Source organism: Cupressus sempervirens, chromosome 10 (genome assembly GCF_028749045.1).
Source record: "Cupressus sempervirens isolate cs-2001-9-10 chromosome 10, ASM2874904v1, whole genome shotgun sequence".
Classification (NCBI taxonomy): domain Eukaryota; kingdom Viridiplantae; phylum Streptophyta; class Pinopsida; order Cupressales; family Cupressaceae; genus Cupressus; species Cupressus sempervirens.
The window spans coordinates 407423508-407433654 of NC_143127.1; the positions used below are offsets into that span (position 1 = coordinate 407423508).

General features: G+C 36.0%; 1 pseudogene across 1 annotated transcript; it reads right to left on the minus strand.

Moving 5' to 3' along the window:
- Positions 1–1422: 1422 nt before the first annotated feature.
- LOC149534398 (small ribosomal subunit protein uS12 pseudogene) lies at positions 1423–7335 on the minus strand (annotated as a pseudogene). The gene is made up of 2 exons (XR_016357136.1): positions 7145–7335; positions 1423–2202 (listed from the first exon to the last, which is right to left on the minus strand). The product of XR_016357136.1 is annotated as a small ribosomal subunit protein uS12 pseudogene (transcript).
- Positions 7336–10147: the final 2812 nt, after the last annotated feature.

Consider the following 10147-nt stretch of genomic DNA (forward strand, 5'->3'; position numbering starts at 1 on the left):
GAGCTTCGCACAGTTATGACAATTGCATGTAATCTTATTTGGTTACACATATAATTTAGCATCAGTCTACTCGTACAGGAGCATCAATCTCCAAAGTGATAGAGGGCCACACCACCCTACCAACTCATAACCAAGAGTGCAACAATATGGAGATGAAGAGAAATAAAAAAAAATGCTTCACAAGCAATTTTATTGTACTTGAAAATTCTTACAACACCTACAAGATGATATCATAGAAATGACTTCTTCAAAAAGAAGTTTACAAATTCTTCAACATAAGAGAAATCCCAAATAAGAGTCTTCACACCAAGCTTCACCAAGAATTTCTACTTTAAGAGTTGCACCTTTAAAGCTTTCACACCTTGAAGTCTTTACGCCTTCTAGCTTCTACTTCTCAAGCTTCTACTTCTCGCGCTTCTGCTCCTCAAGCTTCTCCTTCTCAAGCTACTACTCCTCAAGCTTCTCCTTGAGCTTCTACTCCTCGAGCTTCCCCCTTGAGCTTGATTAGAAATGCTCATATGCCTTGCTTAAATAGCCACTTACCACCCTATGCACGACTTATCCACAACCTTCTAGAATTCCTCCTACACAATATCCACAACTTTCTAAAACTTCCATAACCTTCTAGAATTACAACTAAGCACCACCATGTGGCCCAATTAGAAAATTACATTTCCTTTATGGATCACAACAAATATTAAATACAAATATTAAATGCAAGATTTAAGAAACTTTCTGCAAGCTTCTAAGATGCCACCTACACACCTCGATTAATGTAATGACAACTATTTTTCGTATTTTTCTATTTATGCCACCTATGCACCTCGAAAATAAAAATCCTCTTTTCTTTTCTTTTCTCCTTTTTCCTTTTTTTTATTTTTTTATTATTTCTTCTTTAATTTTCGTCACTTTCTCTCTCTTCCACAAATTTTTTTTTTTTTTTTTTTCAAATAATTTTCCCATGCAAGATGCTCCTGCATCACAAAGATACAGCATTAGAGTCACTTCAACTGAAATTATGCCAAAATATTAGAATATATACTATCCCTAGAATGGCTAGAAATAAGGCCAAATACCATCATTAACAGGTATTGCCCCTTAACCAATTCAGCAGATATTTTTACAACAGTTGTACGTGATGTATAATACTATAATACGTAACGAGCGTACAGTCCTTCAAAGATGATACTAGCAATTTGCACCTCATCAATTATGATAGCAAATAGCAGACCCTAACAATAACTTACAGGATTCAGGTTTGAATTCCTAATGAAACTAAGTTTGGAAACAGAATTCCAACATAGCATTATATAAAAGGAATCGCAACAAAGAATTGCATAAAAACAATCCCAACATAGAATCACAATAACAAGAGTCCATAATAGCTTGAATTAAAGTCTGCACACCCGTTTGATTGCACCATTAAAATAAATAGTAACTTCAATTCACCACATTAATGTTATAAACCCAATTCAATATTATCTGTGCCATTGACAAAATCATAATTCTTCCAGTAATAAAACCTATACAATTTTTATTTTTTGTTTTTGCAGTAGACAATTTTAATCAAAATTTTCTGACAAATCCTTACAATAACTGAATACATGTTCCCGTGATTGAACTTCTCAAAGCTTCTAAATGCCAATCATTTCCCTGAAAGAACCACTTGAACAACCAGCTCAAGATCGTGGCTTCTCTTTTTTCTCCTTAAAAAGAGCTAACAATGATACACCAGACACCTTAACAACCTTAAAACGGACTCCGGGAATATCTCCCACTGCATGCCCTTTTCGCCCGAATCCAGCAATCAGCACCTCGTCATTTTCTTCAATGTAGTTTAAACAACCATCATTAGGAACAAACGCAGCAATCTTCTTTCCATTCTTAATAAGCTGAACTCTAGCACACTTTCGAATAGCAGAGTTAGGCTGCTTAGCTTCAATGCCTATTTTCTCAAGAACAATGCCCTTAGCATGAGAAGAACCAGCAAAGGGTTTCTTCCATTCGTTACCAAGATGACTCTTCTTGTAAGCCTTGTCTGCCCACAGCTGCTTCCTCCTGTGGGTCTTCAGCTTACGACCTGCTCCCATACCACGTGTCTTCCCCATATTGGCTCAATTTGATATCACTCTAAAGCCTGTAACTTTGTCCAACAACCTTCCTGTGCCACTAAGAGCTCTAGCCTGATCTTCCCTGCTTAACCTAAAACATTGATGAATCATAATAAGACAAAATGCACCTTCAAGCATTCACCAGATTCATGTAATTACCTAAGATATGGACTGATCACACTTCTCATTATAACAAGACCTACAACATTGATGACCCAAAATGATAAAAATAAAGAGTAAATACAAATATTTACTAACATTAAAATAATAACTTGAATCGAGAACTGCTCCCATTAAAACAGGACCATTAAAATAAAAATAGGACCATTAAAATAAAAAGTAATTTCAACAATTCACCATATTCATGTCAAGCCTAATTCAACATTATCTAACACATTGACGAACCATTTACTTTCAATATAATGCGACCTAAAATATTGAAGAGAATTGAAATAAGAAAAGAAACTTCAAGCATTTTCCAGTCATGTTAAACCTAATTCAGTGTTACACAAGACATTGACGAATCATTCTTCTCGTCGTCAATATCATTGACGCTATCAAATTCTCATCATAATCAAGCTTTCTCTGATGAGGCCGCAGTTCAAACTTTAAAATATTTAAACATAGACTGCATGACAGATACATGACAATTCTACTCATAAATATATCCATGACAGTTATACTTTCCTAAAACAACAAAAAAATTATAAATCTAATTTTTGTTGCACAAACAAGGGCGAGAAAATATATCAATCTAACTGGAAGTTACAAGCCTAACAAATCATAATCTCATTTCCTTCCAGTTAACAATTACCTAAACAAGTTCAGATGAATTGACATTTCTCTATTTATTGTCAACATTACTAAACAAGAAACACTCTCCAAAGAGCATTGTTGCCAGTGAATAGACATCCAGTAGCAGAGAAGAAAAACCTTTACAATGTAGAAGTTGCAAATAATGTTTATGACCTCCTCCAAGTGGATCCCCAGAGTAGTGAATTATTAAATTCAAATTCAAATTTCAGAATATCTCTAGAATGAACACTTGCCCACACTGAATACCACTGGATAGATTTCACAGTTGGTATGACCCTAAACAAGTGGCCTTACAGAAACGATAACCCTTGGCAAGTGGATTTCAAAGAGTATCATTTGAGTTTGACTGAAAAGATACACCTCAATGTACAAGTTTATACGAAAAAATAGTGAATAAAAGCATCATGCAACTTTGCAGTACAGATAACACTCAACAAATGGTTTTTGACATAATAAAATTGCAGTTATCTAACAAGATATCCCTCAATGTGAGTTTAACAGAAATAATCACACTGACTGAATTTGATAGAAGGAATTCTTCTCGGCCAGCTACTTTGACAGAAAGAAGAAACTTCAACGTGAAGCTTAGAAATACACTTCCATGAGAATGGCTACTACCGCCGATTTCTACTAGATAAGGAGAAATGGCCAATTTTTAAAAATGAGGATATTTCATTTTTTCAGTGAAAAAATAAATTAAGATATACCAATCTTTTCATTGTTATACAAAGACATCTTAAGAAATAAGGAACCTAGAACTATTAAGAGTTAAGCAAAAGATGTACCACAGTTGCACGCAGGTAAATTTTTATCAGGAAGCACAAGTGCAACGAATGCAACCCACTATTATGAATATCTAGATAGGCCACAAAAATATAGTTATTTGGTCAAAGAATGGATTTTAAAAAACCGTTGTTTTCATAACCCAAAGCAATGCAAAAAGCCTTCCCAATTCACAACCCCTTCACATTACACTATTCAGCATAGATGTACTACTGGCAGGGTACAGGCCGAGATTTTCTGGCTTGATGAGTTTTTAAGACTTTTACTGGCACCAAAAACTCTCCGAAATTTTGGTAAAATTGATCGAGACAAATTTTTGTTAAAATAACGGTCCTAATTTTATAACAGCACTTGGCAAAAACAGCCCAAATTAATTTCATTTCTCATTTCTTCACTTGTATTTTGCTGAAGGGGGGGAAATAGTCTTCCAAACCCTTGTACACTTGCAAACTGATTTCTATCGATTTGAGGGGGATTTGTGGTGATTTTTGAAGAAGACAAGATCAATGATTTGGAGAGGTGGGCTATGGAGGGCAGTCGATTCAGTTTCACATTGGATAACATTGAGTTGAATTAGAAGTCATTGCTAGTGCTAGAAGAAGCTAGAGACAAAGCTACATCTAGGATGGAGGAAAAGCTAGAGGAAAAGCTACAGACTAAGATAAACAAACCGAGCGAGGATGCACAGTCATGCCCATTATAGAGTTCTAGGACTAGACCCTCTACTTCTACCTCTCCATTAGTTTTTAGTATTTACTAGAGCTGGGAAGAGAATTTATACATATATAACATTTAAGTTATACTTAAGTTATATTTATAACAATATTGTCAAGATGTTTGACATAGCTTTGAACTTCGTAGGAAATAAAATACAACTAGATTTTGGAGGTTTTCAAAAAATTCTAGGCTTACCCAAATTTAAGGATACAACGTGCCTTCAGCGGTGTTATTACCTATCATGGCAATTTGAGGTCAACTTAAAGCTGGAGCAAGGATTTTCTAATGATTCTAACTCATTCTCTCAAAAATCACTTGGTTTCTATTAGGGTTTAATAGATTCAGAACAACATAAGAATAAACAGTTATATGCAGAAACAAAAGAAGAATACCAAATGAACACAGATAACACACAGATTTAACGTGGTTCACCCCAAAACCTGGGCTACATCCACCTACACAGCCTTCAATCTTTCTACTATCCAGCAAAAATGTACATCAACCTTGCAATGCATTATGCATCTCAGCCGCTTATAACAGCATTTTAGGGAAACCTCTAAAATCGACCATTTAGGGTTTTACAATGTTGTCGGTTTTCTTTTCTTGAAAAAACACAAAAAATTAACACTACATTAGCAGTAGCTAGCCCCTCACCTCCAGCAACTACATGAGTAGTCGCCACAACATCAACACCCACTACATGATCAATCACCACAATATCAACAATCTCCCACTTGAAGACTAATCAGGCTCCACACTAAACAATTTCAATTCTATATTCCTAAGTTTTCACAGACTTAGCTTAATCACATGCTCACACCCAAGACAAGCATTACTTTCCAGCAGGCCAAAATTGCTCAAACTCACTCTTATATTATTTTGCTATTATGTATTTGCTTCTAGTTTTATAGAAACTATTTAGTATATCGCTTCTCACTATTAGCATTCTGCAAAAAAATGTGATTTTGTACCACTTTGCATTTATAGATATCTACTCACTATCAGCAATCTGGAAAAAAATGTGATTTTGTACCACTTTGCATTTATATATATCTAAACTCTGCTTGTTTCTTTTGTGTAATCATTAATTAGCTCATTGGATGCATCTTTTCATTGAATTGTGCAGATTAATATGTATTTTTCATTAAATGTAAGCTGTTTTTCAGGTCCTCGAGTTTCTCCCTGGGTTTTTCCCTCATATATACCAATCTGTCCCCTGTACCCCAGATGTGGAAGCGGATACATACGGGTATGTGGAGGCAGACAGTCGCCACCCGGGTGCCACTCCGATGCCATCCACAGGCTTCCATAAAAAACAGTCCCCCAAAAAAGAAAGAAAGACATTTTTTAATTTAGCTTTTCACTTACAGCGCTTAAAACACACTTGTCATTTTATTATCCATACACTATTAACACTTTAGGATCATAAACAACCTTGTTTTCCAATTACATTATCATTATTAAAGACAGTAAGGACATTAGATATTCAACTTGCGACTGCATCATGTTCACATTCATTAGAATCAGTTGTAACAGAGACTTGCTGGGTAACAGTAGATGCAGAAGCACAAGATATTCATCTGACATGATTACCAATCCAGGCAGATTTGGTTTAGTTCTGACCAGTTCTGGACTGTTTAGACTAGCCAGATTTGTTTGATTAGATCTTCATCTAAATTTTCTAATTCACACACACACAAAAAAAAAATCCCGCATCGGAATCGATAACTTAGGTTTTTTAAAAGACTGACCAAATTTGTCAAGCTTTGTTTTGAGGGCTTGGCGAGTTTTTTGCCGAGAAAAAGTCTCCCACCTATGCCATGCTTAAAATTTTGAACCTTTAACTGAGTTACTCCAGCAGGTACACAGAAAGCGACATTCACAGCAAACTAATGGACGTAGATAACCCAACAAACAAACAAAAAGGCAATCCTTTCAAGAGATTCGTAGCAATGCTTTTCCTAAGTTTTCCATCTCAAACCAGTCGACTTGTGGGCTAATAACAAATCAGAGTTAATAGTATAGGTAACACCATAAAACACTTTCATTGTTTCAGAACAACGCAACTCAGTCTCATACAAAGATTTATACAAGTCTCTCCTATTAGAAGCCAACACTATCAGTGTCCAATGCATTTCATCGCCCTTTCCTAAAATTAAGCTATAAACAGCAAACCATTGATATATTTGTCAATACAACGCCTCGACTGGTACAAACAATTTTTTCCTCATTGACCGTTAGATCATAGCATTTGACTGCCGTAAGACATACCTCGTGAGAAGACAGAAACAAAAATGTATCAAAAGCCATAGCTAAGTAGCTTTATATGAAAGCCAGGAAAACATTTACATTTGTTTTGACATGAATTTTTTTGCAACTTCAGTGTTTGAGGTCTCAGATATCCAAGGAAGAATTGAACAGCACAAACTTCAAGCATGTCAAAGGCGAAAATTCTTAGGCGGCCACTACGAATGTTTTGAGAAACAAGCATTTCCTATCTCATAATTGGCCCTAATTTTTCCTCTTACTGCCAATTAATCTTGATCCGTAATTGTAAATATTACCAGCTACACACATCTCATGAATTTGAACTCTGTAGAACACCATTGCAATCTCTTAGAGATGTTAATAAATCCATGAAATGCAGAAACGACTGATCCTAAATGAAGTAATGAATGAACCGCAACCACAATCAAGTCGAAGATGTAAGTGAATACCTTGATTACAGAGGTCTATACGAGCAAGGTATTACTCCGTTTATCGAACATTCAAAAATGAAACCAAATCGTAGGGCGACACAATAAATAGTAGTTCGCTTCTCCGTGTAAAGAATAAACCCTAACCGGATGCCATCAACAAATTTTTGAACCCTAACGCTTATCTTTCGGACTCTAACCCTAACCGTCGCAGAATGTATCGTCGGATTATATTCGATCCGATTAAACCTGGACGGTCGGACGCCAAAAGTTGGAAAATGTGATTTTAACGTGAAATGGGTGGATCAATGGGGCGTTGCCTATGGGGCAACATATAGTCTAGACGCTCTCTATGGGACAACATATATGAACCCCTCTCAAATGTTAAACAATGGAAGTTGCACCATTATGCACCCCTCCCAAGTGTTAAATAGTAGAAGTCTTTTATACTTCCATTGACTAATGTTGCATATATGTTGTCCCATAGACAACACCCCCATTGAGCCGATGTCTATGGGGCAACGTATATGCACCCCTCCCAAGTGTTAAATAGTGGAAGTCTTTTATACTTTCATTAAATAATGTTGTCTATGGGGCAACATATATGCACCCCTCCCAAGTGTTAAATAGTGGAAGTCTTTTATACTTCCATTGAATAATGGTGCATATATGTTGCCCCATAGACAACGCCTATATGTTGCCCCATAAAAAAGGCGTTGTCTATGGGGTAGCATATATATGCACCATTATTCAATGGAAGTATAAAAGACTTCCACTATTTAACACTTGGGAGTGGTGCATATATGTTGGGGCGTTGTCTATGTGCTTGTTGTAGGAGATTGGAGGCTTGTGGTGTTGTTGGTTTATGCATGCTAAAATTGGTTTTGCAATGTCATTGATCCTGTGTGGATTCAAAGAGATTGGTCGCATAAAAGAGTTTCCCCAAAACAATGTCACTTGGATTGGTCAAAGGAATGTGCATTTCAGATGGATCGTGATGTATGGGGAATGCAGATCACATCGCAATCAACTTCTTGGCTCGTGATGTATGAGGAATGCAGACTGGGACTTTGACTAATCTAATGAAGAATATTAGGTTCAAGCATTTGAAAGAGTTGAAAGATCTTTGCAGTTGATAGAAATCCATCGCCTTAGGCTCTCTTCTCTTCCCTAAATGTTGGTGTTAGTTTTGGCTTGCAATTGCAGTTCAACCACGACTTCCAATTCTTGCAACCAAACAAAGAAAAAATATTTTCCCGCTCCTCTTCCAGGTCAACCAAACAAGACGAGAATTTATTCCAGAAATTATTTTAAGAATGTGTGAATTCAAGGAATGAACTTATTCGAGCATAGTTGATTGTCGCATTCCAAAAATATCGCAACCAAACAGACCCAGAGTTAGAGTTATGAGCAAGATTTGGAAGAAGAAAGAGGTTCTTGATTTAAATTACCTATGCAATTAGGTGGAATTGGAGGTTTCATTTTAAGGAATACATTAAGGGAACGTTTGGTTTGCGGAATTAGCAAAATTGGGTTTTGTTTCAAAACCTGATTATGTCAAAATCAAGTTTGATATTTTGAAATTTAGTTTTGAAAAAATAGTTTGTTCTATTTGGTTTACATGGAAGATGAATGGGAAAATACATCTTATATGTTTGGTTAGTAAAATTGGAATTAGGTCGAACCAAGTTTGGTCCAAATAATGATTGTAGGCCTTTAGGCGAAGCTTAGTTTTGGAACATACGTCATCCCGGAATACATAATAATCATTTGGTTGCTTCCAACAACTAGGATTCTTTCATCAGGAAGAAGATTTATAGCAGAATGATACATTTGAGGAATACTTGAGGGATCCAGAACAGTAAATATATTCCCCGTGAGCATTGTAGGTTTATAAATCCATGGGTTAAGCACAAGCACCTACACATCTTGCCACCCGATGGACCCTTTTTTGGTGTTGTTGATGAGGATAATTTCACCCATTGGAAGAATGATCATTTTCGCCATCAATCTAGACCCGAGCATTTCCTCCATGTGCCAGACTAGGTATGGTGAAGTGATCCCAATTCTCCTACAGTTGTTCAGACCCTTAACAAAAATCTTCTGCTTGTCGACCTGGTTGAAGCTCCCCAATGATGTTACTCCACACGTCACAATCTCCACTCTGGCAAAATTATTGGTAGAGTCCAATGAAAACATGATAGACGAGCCCATGCTCGGGTAATTCCTCAAGCCTTTGCTAAGCATTTGGGGAAAATTTCTAATTAGGGAGAATGGATTCAATGTTGGTGAAGATGAAGAGATTGTTGTTCGAGGATAGGTGCAAAAATGGGTAGAGATCATTCTTCTTGCCTAGGGTAAGTGTCTGCTATAGTAATTCAATGGATGTTAAAAATAACTATTTTTTTTCTAATCCTCAAAATGCCAAACCTCGAATTAAGGATTTTATTTTATTGGACCTTCACTAAAAACTTCCATGTGGACATGTTTCTTAAAATAATGGTGGGATTCGTGGTACTTGTACTATAGTTTTCAAAACTCCCCCTGCCTTCATGTGAGCAACGTTATAGTGACCATGGAGTTTATTGCCATGGAACTTTATTCAAATTTGCAAGCATTTTCCTTGTAATCTTCAGGTTTCTTATACATTGTTTGGCTTCATTTCAGTCCTTTTTTTTCCATAATTTTTTATCAACTTAGAAAAGATGCCATCATTTTTTTCACATTCTCTCCATAAATAGTTGTGCTTTTGTTTAGTCATTTTTGCCAAAAAAGTGACCATTTCTACATATGAGATGGAGCTTTTTTTGAGAATTTTGACATTTTTACTCATAGTTGGGGTTTTTACACATCGTTTTGGTAAAAAAAATGTCTTGTATATATTCTATTTGAGGTTGCTTTTAGCAAAATTTTGGTCATCTCAGTTCATAGATTTAGGCCTTCATCTATATAAATCATAAAGGACCTTAAAACCCTCTTCTCTTAGAGTTTTAAATTTAGCACCTTTACAAATTTAGCCATAGG